The sequence below is a fragment of the Genypterus blacodes genome, unplaced genomic scaffold, assembly GCF_046128005.1.
Source record: "Genypterus blacodes isolate CSIRO-AG114 ecotype Tasmania unplaced genomic scaffold, CSIRO-AGI_Gbla_v1 ptg000072l_1, whole genome shotgun sequence".
Lineage (NCBI taxonomy): Eukaryota > Metazoa > Chordata > Actinopteri > Ophidiiformes > Ophidiidae > Genypterus > Genypterus blacodes.
This window is the reverse complement of record NW_027466882.1, coordinates 120,803-138,460: the sequence shown is the minus strand read 5'-3', so window position 1 is coordinate 138,460 and position 17,658 is coordinate 120,803. Positions and strand designations below refer to the sequence as shown.

Genomic DNA, 17,658 nt, shown 5'->3' with positions numbered 1-17,658 from the left:
GGCACACATTTAAAAATGGACTGATTGTTCCACAGATTGCAATTAAAGCTGCAGACTTCCCCATTTCAAATCACGATTCACAAAAAGCAGAGATAGAAAGTCAATTCTTAACTGGGAATATGTCACCATTTGCTGCCAATTGAGACATTTGACATTTATGAATCACATCCACTGCATTCACAAAATTCCGAAACACTTACATGGTTGTTCTTTAACAGTTTGCATTGTGAATGTAAAATTCGAAATACTTGTTTTTACATCTAGACAGCACAGACTAGACAGCAGAGCAACGCTTTAGTCTAGAGTATGTACACATTTCTCAGAATAACATGGAATAGGATCGTGTTTTTGCAGTCTTTACAGAACCCTGACTTTTCACAACAGACAAAGCAGGCGCACCTCCTGGGATTTCCTTTTCAACATTCCACCTCTGCCTTTTAACAGGGCCTGGATTTTATTCTTATATGCAGCTGGGTATAAGATCCTTTAATTACATCTATATTTATCCAATACCTGATTTGATTTTCAAGTTAAAAAACACTTTCATCATAATGGAGTGAGAAATATATTTGAAAAACAAACTCAGAGACATGCTATTAACAGTTTCTGAGTGAACCCTCCATATATAGAAGATTTGTGGCAGACTCTATTACTTATAGAGACAGCCTGCAGGCCTTTGCTGATTAGACATTGATCAGGTAATTCAGATTCCACCCTGGAGGGACGTAAAGAGGATTGGGTTTAAGGCTGGCCGAGAATATGCTGCCTCACAGCTTGCTAGTTGATTTTTATTATTACAATCAGAACAGAAAAACAAACTCTCCAGTCATTTATCAGGAGCGCTGATACAGGCCGCTGACCGCAGAGACTTATATAGTAAGGGCTTTTATGTTGTTTCCAGCTCCATAACTCTCCATGTATTTGCATACAGCCCAGGGTTGTCTGGTGCAAGTCTGGAGGGGATATCTGAGAACACTTCTAATGGACACTTCATCGAATAGACCTAGAGACGTGTTTTAAGAGGCTGTGGATGCTTGGTGAGAGTCCTGGTAGACAAGAGACTGAGCATAATATATACAGAACCAGATGGAAACTCCCCACGACTGGCAACCCGCGGACTATCATCTTGTTCCCCCGACCTTATCTGACTGAAGGTTGGCAACCCCTACACTGATCGAAGTTCACCGAGCGCTGAGACAGCAAAGCGTCTGTTCACACATCAGAGAGAAGGAGACGGAGAGAGGAGGCGGGTAAGAAACATTGGGAGTTGTGATTTTCACCCTTAATCTTCAATTTTGAGAAGTCATCCTTTTTGCAGGGTGCAGCTACAGCAAAATGTTTCAGTTTGCGCTCAGTGGAAATTGTTTTTCTGTGTGGATTACCTCTGCTTTGTGTAAGGAATTTAACGAATCAAAATCCGGCACTTCTGAAAACCCATACTCATATAGAGCTCATATAAAAATGCACTGTATCTCTGCTAAGCCTCGACAGAATGCACACAGAGCTGAGGTAAGGCCAAATTTACACTTTGCAGTAATTCAATCTGTATCCAGACATTTATTTGGTGAAGTTTGTCCTCTACATTAGATCAATTACTACTGTGACAGGCAGGATGATGGTCAACACGGTCAGCAGTGCTAAACGCTACACCACTGTGCTGCCCTGTAGAGAAAAAGTGAAGAAACCACTATCTAAGTCATATCAATGCAAGGTGTGAATGACAGATAAAAGCATTCAGAATGGAGAACATAATTGTAACAGATGTGATCAGGCTCACGTTGTGATTGGATCTCAGTCACAACCAGCCACACCCAGTTCACTCTTTCCAATCCCTTTCATTTCAATAGATATTTTGAATTGGGAGTTGTCATAAACAGGTATCTGTATCTGGAACACAGGCAGCGACGGCCCTTGCCAAGAAGTTATTAAAAATGGATGAGGCCAGTCTGCAGAGCAAGGATGAGACACAGGCTTTAATGGTGTAATTACCCACTTACTGAGATTTGAACATAATGCAGGCAGAATCTAGGAAAAGATATCTTTAACACTTCTTAATACTTAGTGCAAATGAGGCCTCAGACTCAGGACAAGTTCACTATCTAAGAATTAACCTCTACATTTACTTAGAGGGCATTTTGTACTTAATGGGAGTGAACATGAAGAAAAAATGAAGCAGAAAATTAAAATGTGCAATAATCACCATGTGAATCTCCACTTTTGAATGTCTGGGAAGAGATATCAAAGGCAACAGAGAATCCACAGGGAAATTTCTCTTCCATTACAAATTAAAATGATATCACAGTACAGAATGAAATATGGAAAAGATAAAGAAGCTCCATATTTTATATTTGATTTGACATCACATCAATAAGCCTTCATGCTCCTCTTTTGTTTTCTTTTTTTTTAGCTTTCGTGAGGCGTTTTCATTTTCATACATATTGGCTTTCACTCTGTTATGTTTTTTTCATTTTAATAAAAAGGCAAGCATGGTTATGTCTCCCACTCAAACACATGCTAAATGTTCTCTAGGCAAAGGGTGTGTAGATTCGGTGTAGATTTGATAGAAATGTAGGACTGGTTTTGATGTGAGTTGGCAGATAAGCATTTTTTAATATTGGCCACATTTTCAGATTCAAAAGAAAATGAAGGTGCCTCTGTCTGATACGAGTATGAGTATGGAAGATGGCGATGCGACCGATGCATGAGGTGGCCTCTCCTAGCGAGTGGTGCAGTGTTGTCTTCGTCTCTGTCACTGGAGAGGAAGTATGTCTATGACCGTTAGTTTCTAATGGACATGAGAAACAGCGACTTGTATGGGGAAGAACGGTGGTGCAGAGATCTCGATCGGCTGAGCGATCAGTTGATACTGACAGCGTGTTGTTTGCTGAGAGGGATTGGAATTCATTCCAAAGAAATATTTAACTTTTTATGTTTACGTTTATGTTTTAAATCACTTGTCCATCTCATTTTTCTGTTGGCTACTGCTGGAAACAGGCATTGCCTTTCAATTTCGTTTCTTAAATACTTTGTAAGGCATAGATAGTCCTCACTTTAGATGAGGTCACACAAAATACTTAACTGAACTAGTTATCTGAACTAGTAACTACCTGAATTAGTCGTGAATTGCAATATTAGTGTTTATAAAAACATCTCAATAACCATTTTTGCATGTCTAAGTCATTACATGTATAAATGCACATCTAAATAGTCTGTTAATTATTTACTTACACTTTCTGAATGATCTTATGAACCAACCCAACTCCTGAATAAATGGTTTGTAACTGATATTATACTTAATTTTGAAATGGTGAATCCGTCATTTATAAAGTATACACATTGTAGATTATTTCATTAATCACGAATAAAACAACTGTGTTAATGAATTATATACTAATGAGTATTAATGTAGGAACAATGCTTTACTAATATTTAACTAATGCTTCATAGTGTGTAGTTATTATAAAGTGTTACCGTTATAACAAGGGGAAAACTTTAAACTCTTGTGAAGAGGAGAAAAAAACACGTGTATTACTGGAAAAACATATAGCTGCAGCCTAATAGCGCTGAATACAATTTTTTTTGTTGTTTGCTAATTTCTCACCACATATCAAGCATACAAGTAAAACTGAATCATAAATAGTAAAAGCAAATGAATCTGTCCACGCTGAATTGAACTCTATTTTCCTCCGAGACTTTTCTTTCTTTGATTTATCCATCGTTATATAAAGCAGCCCTTCTCCCCCACATTGGCAACTCTGACCACTTAACTGTCATGCTGACCCCTGCATACAGATCCTGTGTAAAGCGAGAGAAACATGTACTCACAGAAATCAGAATTTGGCCTCAGGATGCAACTCCAATGTTACAGAACTCAATGTGGAAGCAACACATGACAGCCTCACTGACTTATAAGGCCGATGGGATGATGTGATTCATGGGATGTAATGTGATGTTAAAACAATAAAAGGAACTTGCCAACTGGATTCTTTGTTGATTGATGTGAGCAGGATGCAACTCCCAGCAATAAAGAGACGTCAACGTGGCAGCATCATATGACAGCCGCATGGACATTCAAGGCTATATCAACAAGTGCATGTGATGTGTTGTCAAAACTATCAAAAGCGTGCCAACAAGGAATCCTGGTTGTCCAAGATCAGTGTGCAACTCCCATCGTTGCAGAACTGTCAACATTGCAGCAATATCGTCGCAGACATAAAAGGCTATATCAACAAGTGATGAGTCATTAAACCCATGAAAAAGCGGGGCAACCAGAAATCCTGGTGAGAGACCGGGATGCTGCGTTCAGATCCAGAGATGTTGCAGCTTACAGAGTGGCCAGGAAAAAAACTGTAGGATCTGTCAGGAAGGAAACGTGGCTTTATGGACAGAAGCTCAACAACCACTTCACCGACACTAAAGACACACAGCGCTTGTGGCAAGATTTTCAAACATTAACAGACTACCAACCACGCAAAGCTGCGGGGCCGGAACACATACCTGGGAGGGTTCTAAAAAAACTGTGCAGAAGAGTTGAACGATGTTATTGCAGACATCTTCAACATTTCACTGCTTCAAACATACCTCCATCATCCCTATGCCCAAGAAAATCAAACATTACATTACATTACATTACGGTCATTAAGCAGACGCTTTTATCCAAAGCGACTTACAATAAGTGCGTTCAACAAAGGTAGATAAAAGAACTTCAGGTCACAAGAAATCGTAAGCGCATTTCCTTCCTAAACCAACAGCTAAGAGCATAACTAGAGCTAGAGTAGAAGTGCAATAAGTTAGGTACTATGATGAATGAGAAAAAAGGACAAATTAGAAATGAAAGATTAGAAAACAAGAGCATCAGAAGAGCTAGGACAGAGTAGGTGATGTCCTAAGAGGGAGGATCCGGGTAGTCTGTATGAACGACTTCCATCCTGTGGCCTTCATGAGCCCCCATTGCCATGAAGCGCTTCGACCGGCTTGTCATGCAGCACATCTAGACCCTCTGGGTTTGCGTACAGAGCCAACAGATCCACAGTTGAGGCAATTTCCACCACACTCCACCTCACACATCTGGAAAGGAAGGACACCTACGCCAGGATCCTCTTCATTGACTTCAGCTCGGCCTTTAATACCATCATACCTCAACGTCTGGTGGAAGAGCTGAGGGTGCTGAATATGGACACCGGCACCTGTAACAGGGTCCTCGACTTCCTGACGCAGAGGCACTAGACAGTCAGGGTTGGCAGCCGCACATCAAGACCCATCTCAGGGAGCACAGGCTCACCCCAGGGCTACATCCTGAGCCCCCTGCTGTTCACGCTGCTAACCCACTACTGCACTGCAAAATGTAATACTAATCACATCATCAAATTTGCTCATGTGACTACAGTGGTGGGAAGAATCTGCATACAGGATGGAGGTAGAGCAGCTGACGGCGTAGTGCAGATCCCACAACCTTTCCCTCAACATCGACAAAACTAGGGAGATGGACTTCAGGAGGGCCTGCACAAGGTCAGCAATCGGCCATCGTTAAATAAGCCCAACAGCGGCTCCACCCCCTCCGGTGACTGAAAAAGGCAAGTCTCCCCACCCCGCTCGGCAACTGCAAAGCGGCCGAACCACCAACTAAACAGGATAGTGAGGACAGCAAGCAAGATCATTGGTGTCCCTCTTCCCTCCCTGCTGGAGGTCTACTATCAGCGCTGCATAGGCCGAACCTCCAGCATCATAAAGGACGCCCCCCCCCCCCAGCATTGCTGCCACAGCATTGCTGCCACATCCAGAGTCCTGAACAGCTTTTTCTTACAAGCAATCAGGATCATGAACACAATATGCTCCCTCCCCATACACAAACATCAGACTGAAACATGCACCTTACGTGTACATCCACTTCATGAACTGAGCTGTTAGTTATATATGCATCCTTTTATCCTTTCTTGTTGCTCTGCTGGGCTGTGAGACACAGCATTTTGTTCATTTTATGTATGCAAATACACAATGAGAATAACAATAAACTAAATCTTGACTCTTGAATGATATCAGGACATTGTGACCGCTGGACTCCCATTTTGTAGTACCCAATAAACTGCATGATGGCCATGTATCAAAGGAGGCTGTTCAAAGACATACTGAAGGATTTGTACCCAACAGCAAAATTACTTATAATATATGGTTTTTATTCATATTATATGTAGATCCTAATATATTTATGTGACAGACATCCTCAGAACAACAATTTCCAGGATATCAAAGGGAGCAGATCTCTTAATCAAGTCCACCTATACATCATCACCTACAATATTTATTTGTTAACCCTAACTATAACTATAAATAATCTAAAGACACATCACAACAAAAACAACAAAAGTCCCAAAATTAAAACCCTAACCCTAACCCTTAAAATATTAATTTATTCAAGAGATTTTCTTTGATTTTTCGGTTTGGCTGTGACCCAAAAGAGGGACAGTGCAACATTTGTGGTTGATGTTGTGTCCCGTGCCTGCTTTTGGCACTTCATTTATTAGCAGAATGGTAATGGTTCTTGCTCTGTGTTGACTGTTTACGATGGATTGTGGCAGCTTATATTCATCACTGATCCATTTGCACTATTAGAAGCCGGCTCTCGTAGATTTACTAGTTTTAAATGGTTGTAACTGTAATGGACCTTCATTTATTTGCACTGGCTGAGCAGATAATTATAACTCAAATTTTATTATAGGAAAATTGCATTATCCACTTACTGAGTCGCTTTCTGATTGCATTTCTCTTGATTACCGCAGGGTCTCATTCGTCACGTCCTTCACGGTCGCCCATGTACCCGCAGTTGCCGGGAGCAATACAGTTTGCCTGGTGTGTCACCTCACTGTGAGACTTATTCACTTCAGCCTGAATACAAGCTCAGACCAGTTTGGGATGAACCCTCACACAATGGAGCAGTTCCTCCTGCTCTGTCATTTAGTAATATAAAGGTTTTGATATATGCTGATATAATTAAAGGTTTAAATAATGCAGATAAGGTGGATTCCAGGAGGCGATTCACTCATGCTGCACAGGAGAGCAGCACTATTAAACAGACTTTACTATAAGTTATTAGTTAAGGGTTCTGTTATCCGGTGTGCTGATTTTATCGTTATACAATACGTCTTCTTTAAAGTTCAGCAGCTAAACAACTCATATTTATTGGCCTGTGTGTGTATGTGAAATATGTAATATAGCAGTCTAAAGCACAGTAGTAGTTCAGAACTAAAGCCCAATTTGGATGGAATAAGCCTGACATGGGAAGGAGGGGTGATGTAATGATTACCAGTGCACCTTTGTCACTTCAATCCCATATGAATAGGTCATATCAGTACATTTTTACAAACTACAGGTACATGTCAGTAATATTCCATCATTCCATCCAATTTTGCATTCTATTACATAGGAGTGGAGGCACTAAAAGAAGCTGCTGACTTTGTTCCGTGAGACCCATGTCCAGCTTGTATATCTTGTTGGTCTAACGCAAATGGTCAGAGCTAGACAGAGAAATTCCAGGAAACACTAAACACTAAGCTCTAGTTGGGGGCTGGAGTTGGAACGCCGATTACTGTAATTTATAGCAAATCCCTTGTCCAATGCAATTGAGCATATGAGACTAAACTAAAACCTTGATTGAATAAAGCTGGTAAGGTTTGTTATTGTGATGATGTTGGATTAATCAGTGGAGTTTCTAGATGTTAACCAATGTCTGACCAACACACCATCCAGCCACACAGACAGGTAAATGTGAGACACCCCGTAAAGTACTCTCAAGTACAACACTAAACCCAGTATCACAATGACTTAAAAAAAGGTAACATTTGTTAAACGCAATAACTGTATACCAACACAATCTGGTACCTTGGTTGTAGTCTCATGCAACATTGTGATGCAGGTGCAAATAATCAGTTGAAGGTCTTTCTAGTTCAGCATCAGCCCTCCTGATCAGATTCCCAATTGGCAAACCTCAGTGTGATGCAGTTCAATAATAGCTCCAGTATGGTGTAGCTGCAACTCCAGCTCAGCCCGAAAACAGGTTTCTGATGTTTTCTTTCGAATGGAAAATCATTTGACAAGGCCATTTTGCATGCAGCCGGATGTTTTTTCCCCCAATATTTTGACAAGGACAGAATGTCAAGCAGCTCGTACCATCGATGTGTTTTGTCAAGTTAGCCCCCCATTCAAATGAGACACCTGTCTCATTTATCATCATCAGTGATGCCTCAGATAAAATGAACAACCCATTTGAGCTTTGTCGACATACGCTTTGCGTTCCTATGGCTCTGTTGAGTTCGAGGAGGCCAATTTGCATGCAGACGAATGGTTTTCCATCTCTTCCTCTGATAGCAAGGTGCAGTCAGGAAGAGAATGTAAATCAGCTCTCTGTTTTAAAGTGTTTTGCTGAGGAAGTTCTCCATCCAAAATGTATCCGTCTCATTAATTGCCAGCGCTGGGCATGGTGCAGAATTCCTTTGTCTAATAAACATTTGATTTGCCTTTGTCTGACATGATCTTAATGATTTCTCTTAACCTTCTTGTATTTTTGATCACAGGAGTGTTTATAGCATCGCAGGCTCATTTTACACCACAGGGGTTTTTCCCACTGGGGTTTTGTTTATGGAAAAAGGAGCTAAAAGGGCAAGACAGAGTTTTATTGCAGAATGATGCACATTGCAACAGCAAAATTTACAGCCTGGAAGAATCCCTGGGGGAATTAAGAGACTCGGCAAACAGGGAGACAACATTTTTCAAAGACACTGTTCTATTCTACCGCAAAAAGGAGTTCAGACATCAGGTAGTGTGGCCAATCTGTCAGAACAGCATGTCAGTGGGGCTTTCTTGACGATTAACAGGTTTCATGAGGATGTCAGTCGGATCTTCTGAGGAGTTCGGTTTTTCTCCATCTTTGCCCAGCTAGGGGAATAAAATCCAAGTCTCCAATTCAAAGTGTGAACATGAATATCTGAAAGTGAAATCTGCTCCATTGAGAGATCCGTTCCGTTAAGCCAGACTCTCACTGCCCTACAGTAAGAAGTGATGCTAATGCTGGATATCTGCGGGGGACTGAGTGATCGTGTGATTATTTCAGTGGGTGCTGAGATTTCTGGATTTCAAAGCTCACTTTCTGTCCTGTAGGCTGTTTCTGGAACAGAGACTCCTCACCCCCTGGGGTTTGAAGCTGATCCGTGCAACGCTCTGTATTCAAGACCTGAAATCTCACTCTGGAAACAAAAAAAAGGAAAACACAAACTCCTACTATAACCACTGTTCTGCAGCGTTATTATATCTTTACTGGAAATGTAAGCTGGATCTGTGCTGTTAGCTTCCCTTGCTAAAAAATTTAACATGTTCTCTGGTTGTACTGACAGAAACTGTTAAAATTATATTGCTGTACGATTCCTGTAGAGATCATAAATAACTTAGGTAAACCTTTACAGTGGTGGTTGGACGGTTTTGCATTCACTAAAAAAATTATGTTATTCTGAAAAGAAACTTTGAAAGTCATAAAACAATAGTTACTCTTATCCCTTGTCTATTTTGCCTCAAACGAAACATGATTGGGCACTCAAATATATATTACTTTGGAAGGAGATGATGCTGGGCTGTGGAAATGTCTCCAGAAGAATATGTGGATTGAGTTTTCAGTTTGCGTTTTCCTTTATTGAGATACATTTTGTATTTCCCCCCTAATTTTTATCGTGTAACACAGATGTCAAAGTTGCAAAACAAGAGTTTCACGTGCACAGAAATGCATCCAGTAAGTTTGTTAGGATGAAACATGAATGCTTGCTGAACACACTTGGGCTTGAACCAGCTACCCAATCAGAATGGAGCAGTAAATAAGTCTCTTTTCAGTCAGTGTGCATAGTGGTGCCGCAGCAAGGCAGAGAAGAAGAAGAAGTGGATCACTGTTTTTTTTTATTCTGTTTATTTGATTGTACTGGACAAGTAGTATCCAGTACTAAATTGTAGGAAACCATGGCAACAATTGTGAAGGCTTTGGCTATGATTTAACTGTGCGCTTATCATTCATGCTGCTGCAGACCGACAGATATGCACATTTTCCATCTTTGCTTGATCCCTTGATCCCCTCACACCTGATGAACTGAAGCAACTGTACATATTTTACTTGTATCACATCAATGAATCTTACAAGATGCAGTTTGTGTGTAATTGAAGTGTGATTTTGGTCTCTATTCACCCAACATCAATCAATTTAAAGAAATTATATCATAGCAAGAAAAAAAAAATGATGAAATGATCAATCAAATAAGGGAAAACTGTGAGTGAGAGGATCATGGAGACTGAACAATAACACAAATAACAAAGGGTGACAAACAATGAACGAACACAAGAATTGGAGACAAGAAGTAGAAAAATAAAAGAGGAAAATCCAGGACAAGACAGGGTAAATATAATTCTAAGTCAATTTATGTAAATAGACAAGTGTTAAACAAATAACTGTGTATGTTCCAATTAAGTACCCAAAAGAGGCCAGGATTGAGAATTCTAATTAAGAGCAAGGAGCTGAACAGAGAGGGAAGCTACAAAGCAACACTAAACACAACATGAAACTTCATTTTTGCTCGTTAGTTCATCGCTAGTATGTGGAGAATAGAAATAGCAACGTTTAAAAGGCTCAGCAGCACTCAGGCAGCAGGTGATAACAGACACTATAAATACTATACATCATACAAACACTACACATCTATCAGCATTCCAAATGTGACCATGCAAATGATTCCCATTATTTAGCATGTTTAACTACATTTGACCCCGCAAGGCAAACAACATAAGTAGGAACAGTATTTCAAGCACCTCTGAGCAAAAAAGTGAGATCAAATGAAAAGGAATTATATAATTAAGTCACGTTTGTATGTTGATGAGGCGGCAGTTTGCTGAACATCTGGTGGTTCTCTCCCTGTGTTTGTATCACATTTATGCATGTACACCTTGTCAGGTATTATCCCCGAGCTGACACCGCCGCCACCAGCCTCTCTCATCCAACTAAGACTCTGCTCTACATCAAAGACATCCCAAACTTTTTCAAAGTTTCACAACTTTCCACTTTTGGAAAGGCTGTATGCAGAGAACAGATGGATTTTTGGCAGACGTTCCAGTTACAGTGTGTGGGATTAAGACAGGCCACATTAAATAACCTGAACCTCCCCAGGAAGAACAGCCTGCTCCCTCCTGTCTAATCTACTGCTATGTTATCGGACCGCTGCAGCTTGTTAATAATGTGAACCCACCAAGTGCTTGGGAATCGAGCCACCATGCGGATGGTGGACTGGTTTCTCTGGATTCAAAGCCTTTTGGCTTCATCACAAATCCAGCCAACAGTTTGTTTGACTCCCCGGGTGCTGTTGCCGATACATGGCAGAATCAGTCAATAACGACATCAGTGGGTCACGGGGCAATTAACTCCCAGTTTCCCTCTTGCATTAAGATGTGATCTTTGTATCCAGATCCATTGTTTTAATTCATAAAAAAAATACTACTCATCGGCACATGAAATATGTGGCATGATAATTGAGCCTCATTCTAAAAGCTTCCCTGACATTAATTAGCGCACCAGCATAATAGTACTAATGTTGTACTTGTGCACCAGGTGAAAGCCAAAGAGAATCGGCATATTGATGAGCTGCATATGTAAGGCACACTTCATTATAGTGTGTTCTTTTGTGTAAAAGCACAACATGACATTTCAAATCAGCAAATGAAGCGTTTATGCTCTGCTCTAGCGCTCTGCATTCTGAGAGAGATGTTTACACTCTCTTTGTCTCTGCTGTGTCTTTATTTCACAGTGCAAAAAGAGTGTGGTGTGTGTGGGTGTGTGTGGTGTGGAGTGTGTGTGTCTGTATGCAGAGAAGAAAGGGTTATGCTTGAGGAAGAGGCTCAGCTCCGCACGAATGCCTGAGAGATCAAATCATTACTCGTTATTTAAATGAACTGAATAATGAACCATGCAGGCTTAGCTGTCATTTAATACACAGGAGCCAAATACAGTTTAAAACATTGTCCAGATTTCATACTGCGGAAATTTACCCTCAGATTCCGTCTTTGTTTTTGTGTGTTTTACAGTTTTACAGTGTCTTTTCTGGATAGTTCATGGGGACATGACATATTAATGCCTCTTTCATAGCAAACACCAGTGACAGGTTGCAAGGCACAATTTCCCCATAATGACACATTTGATCTGGCGCTGTGCGTTGTGACCCCCATTGTCTGGATAATGACACTGCACTTACACTGTGCGTTCAAAAAAGTCTTCCTTCTATCTGGATTCTGTTTGCATTGTGATCCGATCTTAGCGGGCAAGTTGTAATGCTATGAAAGCCTGTGTGTCCGAACCCTTTAGCCTGAGCTGTCGTCGTTACAGGTTCACGTTTAAAATAAGGGTTTTAAAACAGAGCAAAGGGAAAGACGAGGTGGAGTGACATTTTAAACTTGGGGGCAGATCTTATCCCATAAAAGTGTCCCAGCTTTAGGGATTGCATTTACATTTAAACTTACGACTGCAAAACTTTGAATACACTCCAATCAGTGCAATACATTGATTTTTTTCATTTTCATCTTGTAATCACTGTAATTACATTGAAGTCAGCATAAATCGACGTCTGTTAACTCAGAGTCACAGACCTATGACCTGCAATTCCACAGTGGAAGGAGCTCATAATTAAAAAACTGAATCCTATTAATTATGCCTTACACGCATTTCTGCCTTAATCGCAGTACAGAGAAAAAAATTTACTGCCTCTTTTTGCACATTACATCATCCCACACACACCTTAGCATGTTTTCCTGATCTGGCTAATATATCTGTGAGTTGTAAATTAGCCCCTGTACTGATCAATAACAACATTTCTTAGTCAGAGGACAATAAAAGGTGCATTAGTATGACCTTTATTGACCTCTGGCAACCAAGATTTATCCCCTATGCAACACTGTACGCATCAGAGTGAAAAGACAGAAATCTCAACAATCAGCCACTCGTATTGATTTGAATTTGATCAACAGGTCTCTCCAGCAGTCACAGACATAGTTTATTATGATTATTTCAGGCTATGGATGAGTACAGATGAAAACACTCTCACATTACCTCAGCCGTGAGGGTTCTGAAGGTTTTAGAAATCCATTTGATATCATCTGCTGAGTGCAAAGGTATAGTAGACAAGCGGAACATACAATATAAAATACGATGCATTTCCCACATCGGAACAATCCATGATAACGCCGCAAAACAAAACTCCGTACAGACACGGAAATGTGGGCTGCATTATCAAAAACAGTGAAATTACGGGTCAGTAAGTGTTGCTCTTCACTCATGACCTCAAATGGATAATGAAACCGAGTTCGTATTGGTTTTTAGGAGTTCTGTGGTTGTTCGCAGAGTAAAAGTAGGCGTACTTTTTTTACAATATTCATTGCTACACAGAATGAAAAATGCGCTATTAGTCCTTTAATTACCGTGCAGCTGAAACCGATTTCTGAAAAGTGCACAACTGAGAGATCACGTTTCGATAATGAGCGTGATTACTGACAGCTCTTACAATTCCATTTACCAGCTAGTTTTGGAAACACTGGATGCACTATTTAAAATATTTGCTGCAGACAAACCAATTATTTTTAACTGTGGATCTTTTGGCATGAGACATTGTCAGCCAAGATAAAATCTCAGGATTGCGTTTCTAATTTGTGTCCACACCCAGAGCTGATTATCTTTTCAAATATGTAAAAACAGATGAGACCATATACTGTCTTTACAGTAAGGCCACATCCTGATGTTTATGACTTGTTTAGCCCTCACGTTTTGCTCAAAAAAGTACTTGTCCTTACTGCGAATAAAGGCAAAACGCGATCAAACCCTTGCACAGAATCAACAGGAGTCTGCAGCTCTCAGAGGAAACACGAGGTGTTTCATAATCACCGTATGAGGAGCCGGCCCATTGAAGAAACGCATCAGAAAATGATAAAATGTTTATATGCCTAAATAAATCGATTTACAACCACATAACCTCAGCCTGTCACTCTGATTAATCTTACTAACTTGTTCCAATTTCAATCCCAATAAGGTGTATAGATCACATTGGAAAATGGAATATGCTGTTTTATTGCCCTAATCGTTGTATAATCTATTATTTAAAGCACATATCCAGACATTTAGCCTGCTAGATATCTTCTGCTTTTTTTTACTGCATATTTTTCACATTCACACACTCCTATCCTGCCCCGCCTGTGATAAAGAAACACATAAACGAGAGATCTATTATTAAGTATTCGAGTGAGATGTCTGGTGTCTGTGGCACACCCAGATTGCAGTCTCAGAACGCATATTTGAACAGTTCTCGCACGGCCGGAGCGTGGGCCGATTTCCATCCGGGAGGTTAAGTGGACTAAATTATATAGGCCGTTCCCTCTTCACCCAAAAGGAAGTTGTATTTAGTGTGGGGACATGAAACAATATTTATCCCCAAATGGCAGCCACACCCACCACTGGAGCGTGGGCATCCACTGTAGAATGAAGTGGTGGTCCTGATATTCCACCGTGCCCAGGTGAGGTTGTGATGATTATTATTATGGTTGTGGTTATTTGGGGAAACACTGGGGAATCACCTTTGGTCTTTCTTAATATCAATCATCCGTTCTCTTTCATCCCTTCACCTTATAGATGCAGGTATAACTAAGGTAGGCAGGTATAAATGCTGGGGATGACACAATTGAAGAAGCCATTCTTCCTGTTAATATTAAGTCCATTGGATTGATTTTTAACTTTGTTCGATGTCTCTCCACCGAGATGATAACATGAATCCACAAAGACGTCACCTAAAGCTGTACCTTGTTCTATCAATGTTCCCCTTACTGAGATTTCATCAGTTTGTCTTTAAGGTGGGACAACTTCAATCAGAAATCTGAGATAAGAAGAAATATAAATGATGTCAGAACAACGCCTTGAGGTGGCCTGTGGACTCTTACCAACCACAAGCTAAAGGAAAGATCATTTGTAATCCGAGGTACCATACTGGCTTCCACCTGCATCGCCCAAGGCTTATCCCACCGCATAGCAGCAGTGTGCTGTGAAAGGCACAGGGAAAGAAATGATCCTCGCTATCAGAGTTATCTAAATGGGAGTAAGCATTGATGATGGCTTCATCCTGGGCCTGGAAGGCAAGCAGAGTCTCACGAAGGGACTGCACCATAACACTCACACATGCGTTCAGGTAAACATGCCAAAAATAGATGGCTTGATTAAATCATTGTAAAGCAAATAAGCATTCCGTGATGATCACAGTTTGATTACCAATCAGTCTTTGAATTTATTAGGACATTAAAGCACCAAGTACATCAAACATGTAAATGGCATCATCTGCTTACAGACTGGATGCCAAATACTGTAGCAACACATCTGGTAGTGTTGTGCAATGATGTTTGTGCACAGATGCAGGGATGCTGCAAGGATCGATAGAATAGCAAACGTGAAAAAATAGATAAAAAATGAAAACAGAATATACTACACTCACATTTCACTATTCCAAGACTTTTTAACCTTGAGCAAAAAGGAGTAGAGCGTGAACTGATCTATGTATGGGCCAATGCCAATGTAAGGGGTACGAATGCTTTTTTGTTCCCCCTGAATTTCCCCAAAGCCCCAATCCACTTAGAACAAGTTCTTTGTGTAAATATTACACCAAAAGTCAAATACATCTATTCTGCGATCACTCTGTACCCCAGGAAAATGTGCCAGATGCCCTAAACCCACCCTTTTTTTCAGTGGTTGAGCAATGGGGCTGTAAGTGGAGGTTACCGGACACATTTGATGTCTCCCGAGCTACTGTTGGCAGCCTCGTCTCTCATGAAACGCGGGATCCAGACAAGACAGCGGGGTTGGGCCGTAAAAGGGCAGACGTGTAAATTTTGTATGCGGAAGGTCTGCATGCTTTATACACTTTCAACTGCGACAGAGCTTCAACTGGAGCTGTGAGTAATAGTAAGATCGTTGACATCTACACATTTTCATACAATCCAAATTACTGAGGCAAGAAAATTATTCATGATGAACAGAGAGCATGTCCGTGTTACTTGGTTATCAGTCATATTGGAGTATCTTCCCCTCATAACCGTCTGGGATTCTTTTACTCGACACACGGACATGATACTTCAGTTTTCATTCCACTAAATGCAATTAAAAATAAAATTCCAGGCTGTCATGCTATTATCTGTCCATTCTGAGCTGAAACATATCTTGGAGCTTCACTTTACACGGCTTCCTCTGCTGTCAAAGCTAAATGCCATGTCAGCTTAGCAAAGGAAACTATTAACTACTAACTACTCAATACTCTGCAAACTGCATCCAAACTCTGCAATGAGTCCAAACACAATGAGGGGGCAAAAGTGTGTGTGTGTGTGTGTGTGTGTGTGTGTGTGTGTGTGTGTGTGTGTGTGTGTGTGTGTGTGTGTGTGTGTGTGGAGAGACAGACTGTTGAGAGAGAGGTACAGTTGCAAAAAATAAAAAATAAATTGCAGAACGATCAGATCAAAACTTGCCATTTAAAAAAGATATAATTTCTTCTCTCAAATGTTATCCAATTTTCCAGGTCAATACATACAGCATCATGACAATGGCTGCTAAAACTTCCTTAAACTTTATGAGGAAATGCTTGATTCGCACAAAACCATCTAAATGGAATTATCGATGTTGATCATAGTGAAATGATTTAGTTTTTTTTGCAAGTTGGACATGCTCATGTGACATTCATTACAGAATTATGAGTAAAATCTATTCGATTGAATGTCCAGGTTCTTCTGAAAATGACATAGTGCATTTTTTTGCTAAGTGACAGTATGACCTCGATCTAACAAGTGAGACAATGGCAGTGTTAGAGTATAAATGGTTAAAACGTCAAGCATCAGATTTCTTAGCACTGAATTTTACGACTCATATTTTTGCATTGTGAACTATATTGTGCATTATGAATAGTTAAACCAACATGCAAATAAAGAAATTCTGTAGTAACACCTCTTTCAAAGGAAATGTAAATAATGCTGAAACTGACCTTTTTGAATAAAGAATGAAGCGACGTGGCACGACTCGCCCTCAGCAATATGTTACATCTTGTACTGTGTGTTATAAATTAACCCCAAAATCTATCAATATCAAACATCCGCGAATAGGCAGGCAGGCACTTTTGGTCACCAACAAAAACTGAAGGTTTTCCTCATTCAGCCACGCATCAGTGTGACACAGCGTTACCTCCCCTTTAAGTCCTGTGTTCCTGCCCTCTAGATATACAGTGGTTGTATGTGTTGAGAAGATGGGGGTCTTTGTTTGGATTTGCACTACTGTTTGAATCTATTCAACACGCAGCAGGACTTCTACAGACCTGGTAAGCCAACACCAAATATTGCTAAAATAATGCTCCCTGGAAAACATTACATTTTGTAAAGTGTATGAGACGCTTTGAGATGAAAAGGGTAATTGTGAGGACTTTGATTTAGCAATGAAAAAAATCAAGTTGTATGTCGGAGGTTTGGCTCTTTCAGCCCTGCATCAGTACGTCACAGCGTAACCTCCCTTTTAAACGAGGAATAAACAATCCAGAGCAGTACCTTCTGTTGTAATCCCTATGGATTATTACCTTTTCT

At 40.4% G+C, this 17,658-nt stretch overlaps 1 protein-coding gene across 1 annotated transcript in view; it reads right to left on the bottom strand.

The window, feature by feature from the left end:
* Positions 1-17,658, bottom strand: part of LOC143005749 (CMP-N-acetylneuraminate-beta-galactosamide-alpha-2,3-sialyltransferase 1-like) — a 51,474-nt gene that overhangs the window by 21,322 nt on the left and 12,494 nt on the right. The gene's annotated exons all lie outside the window — the stretch shown is intronic.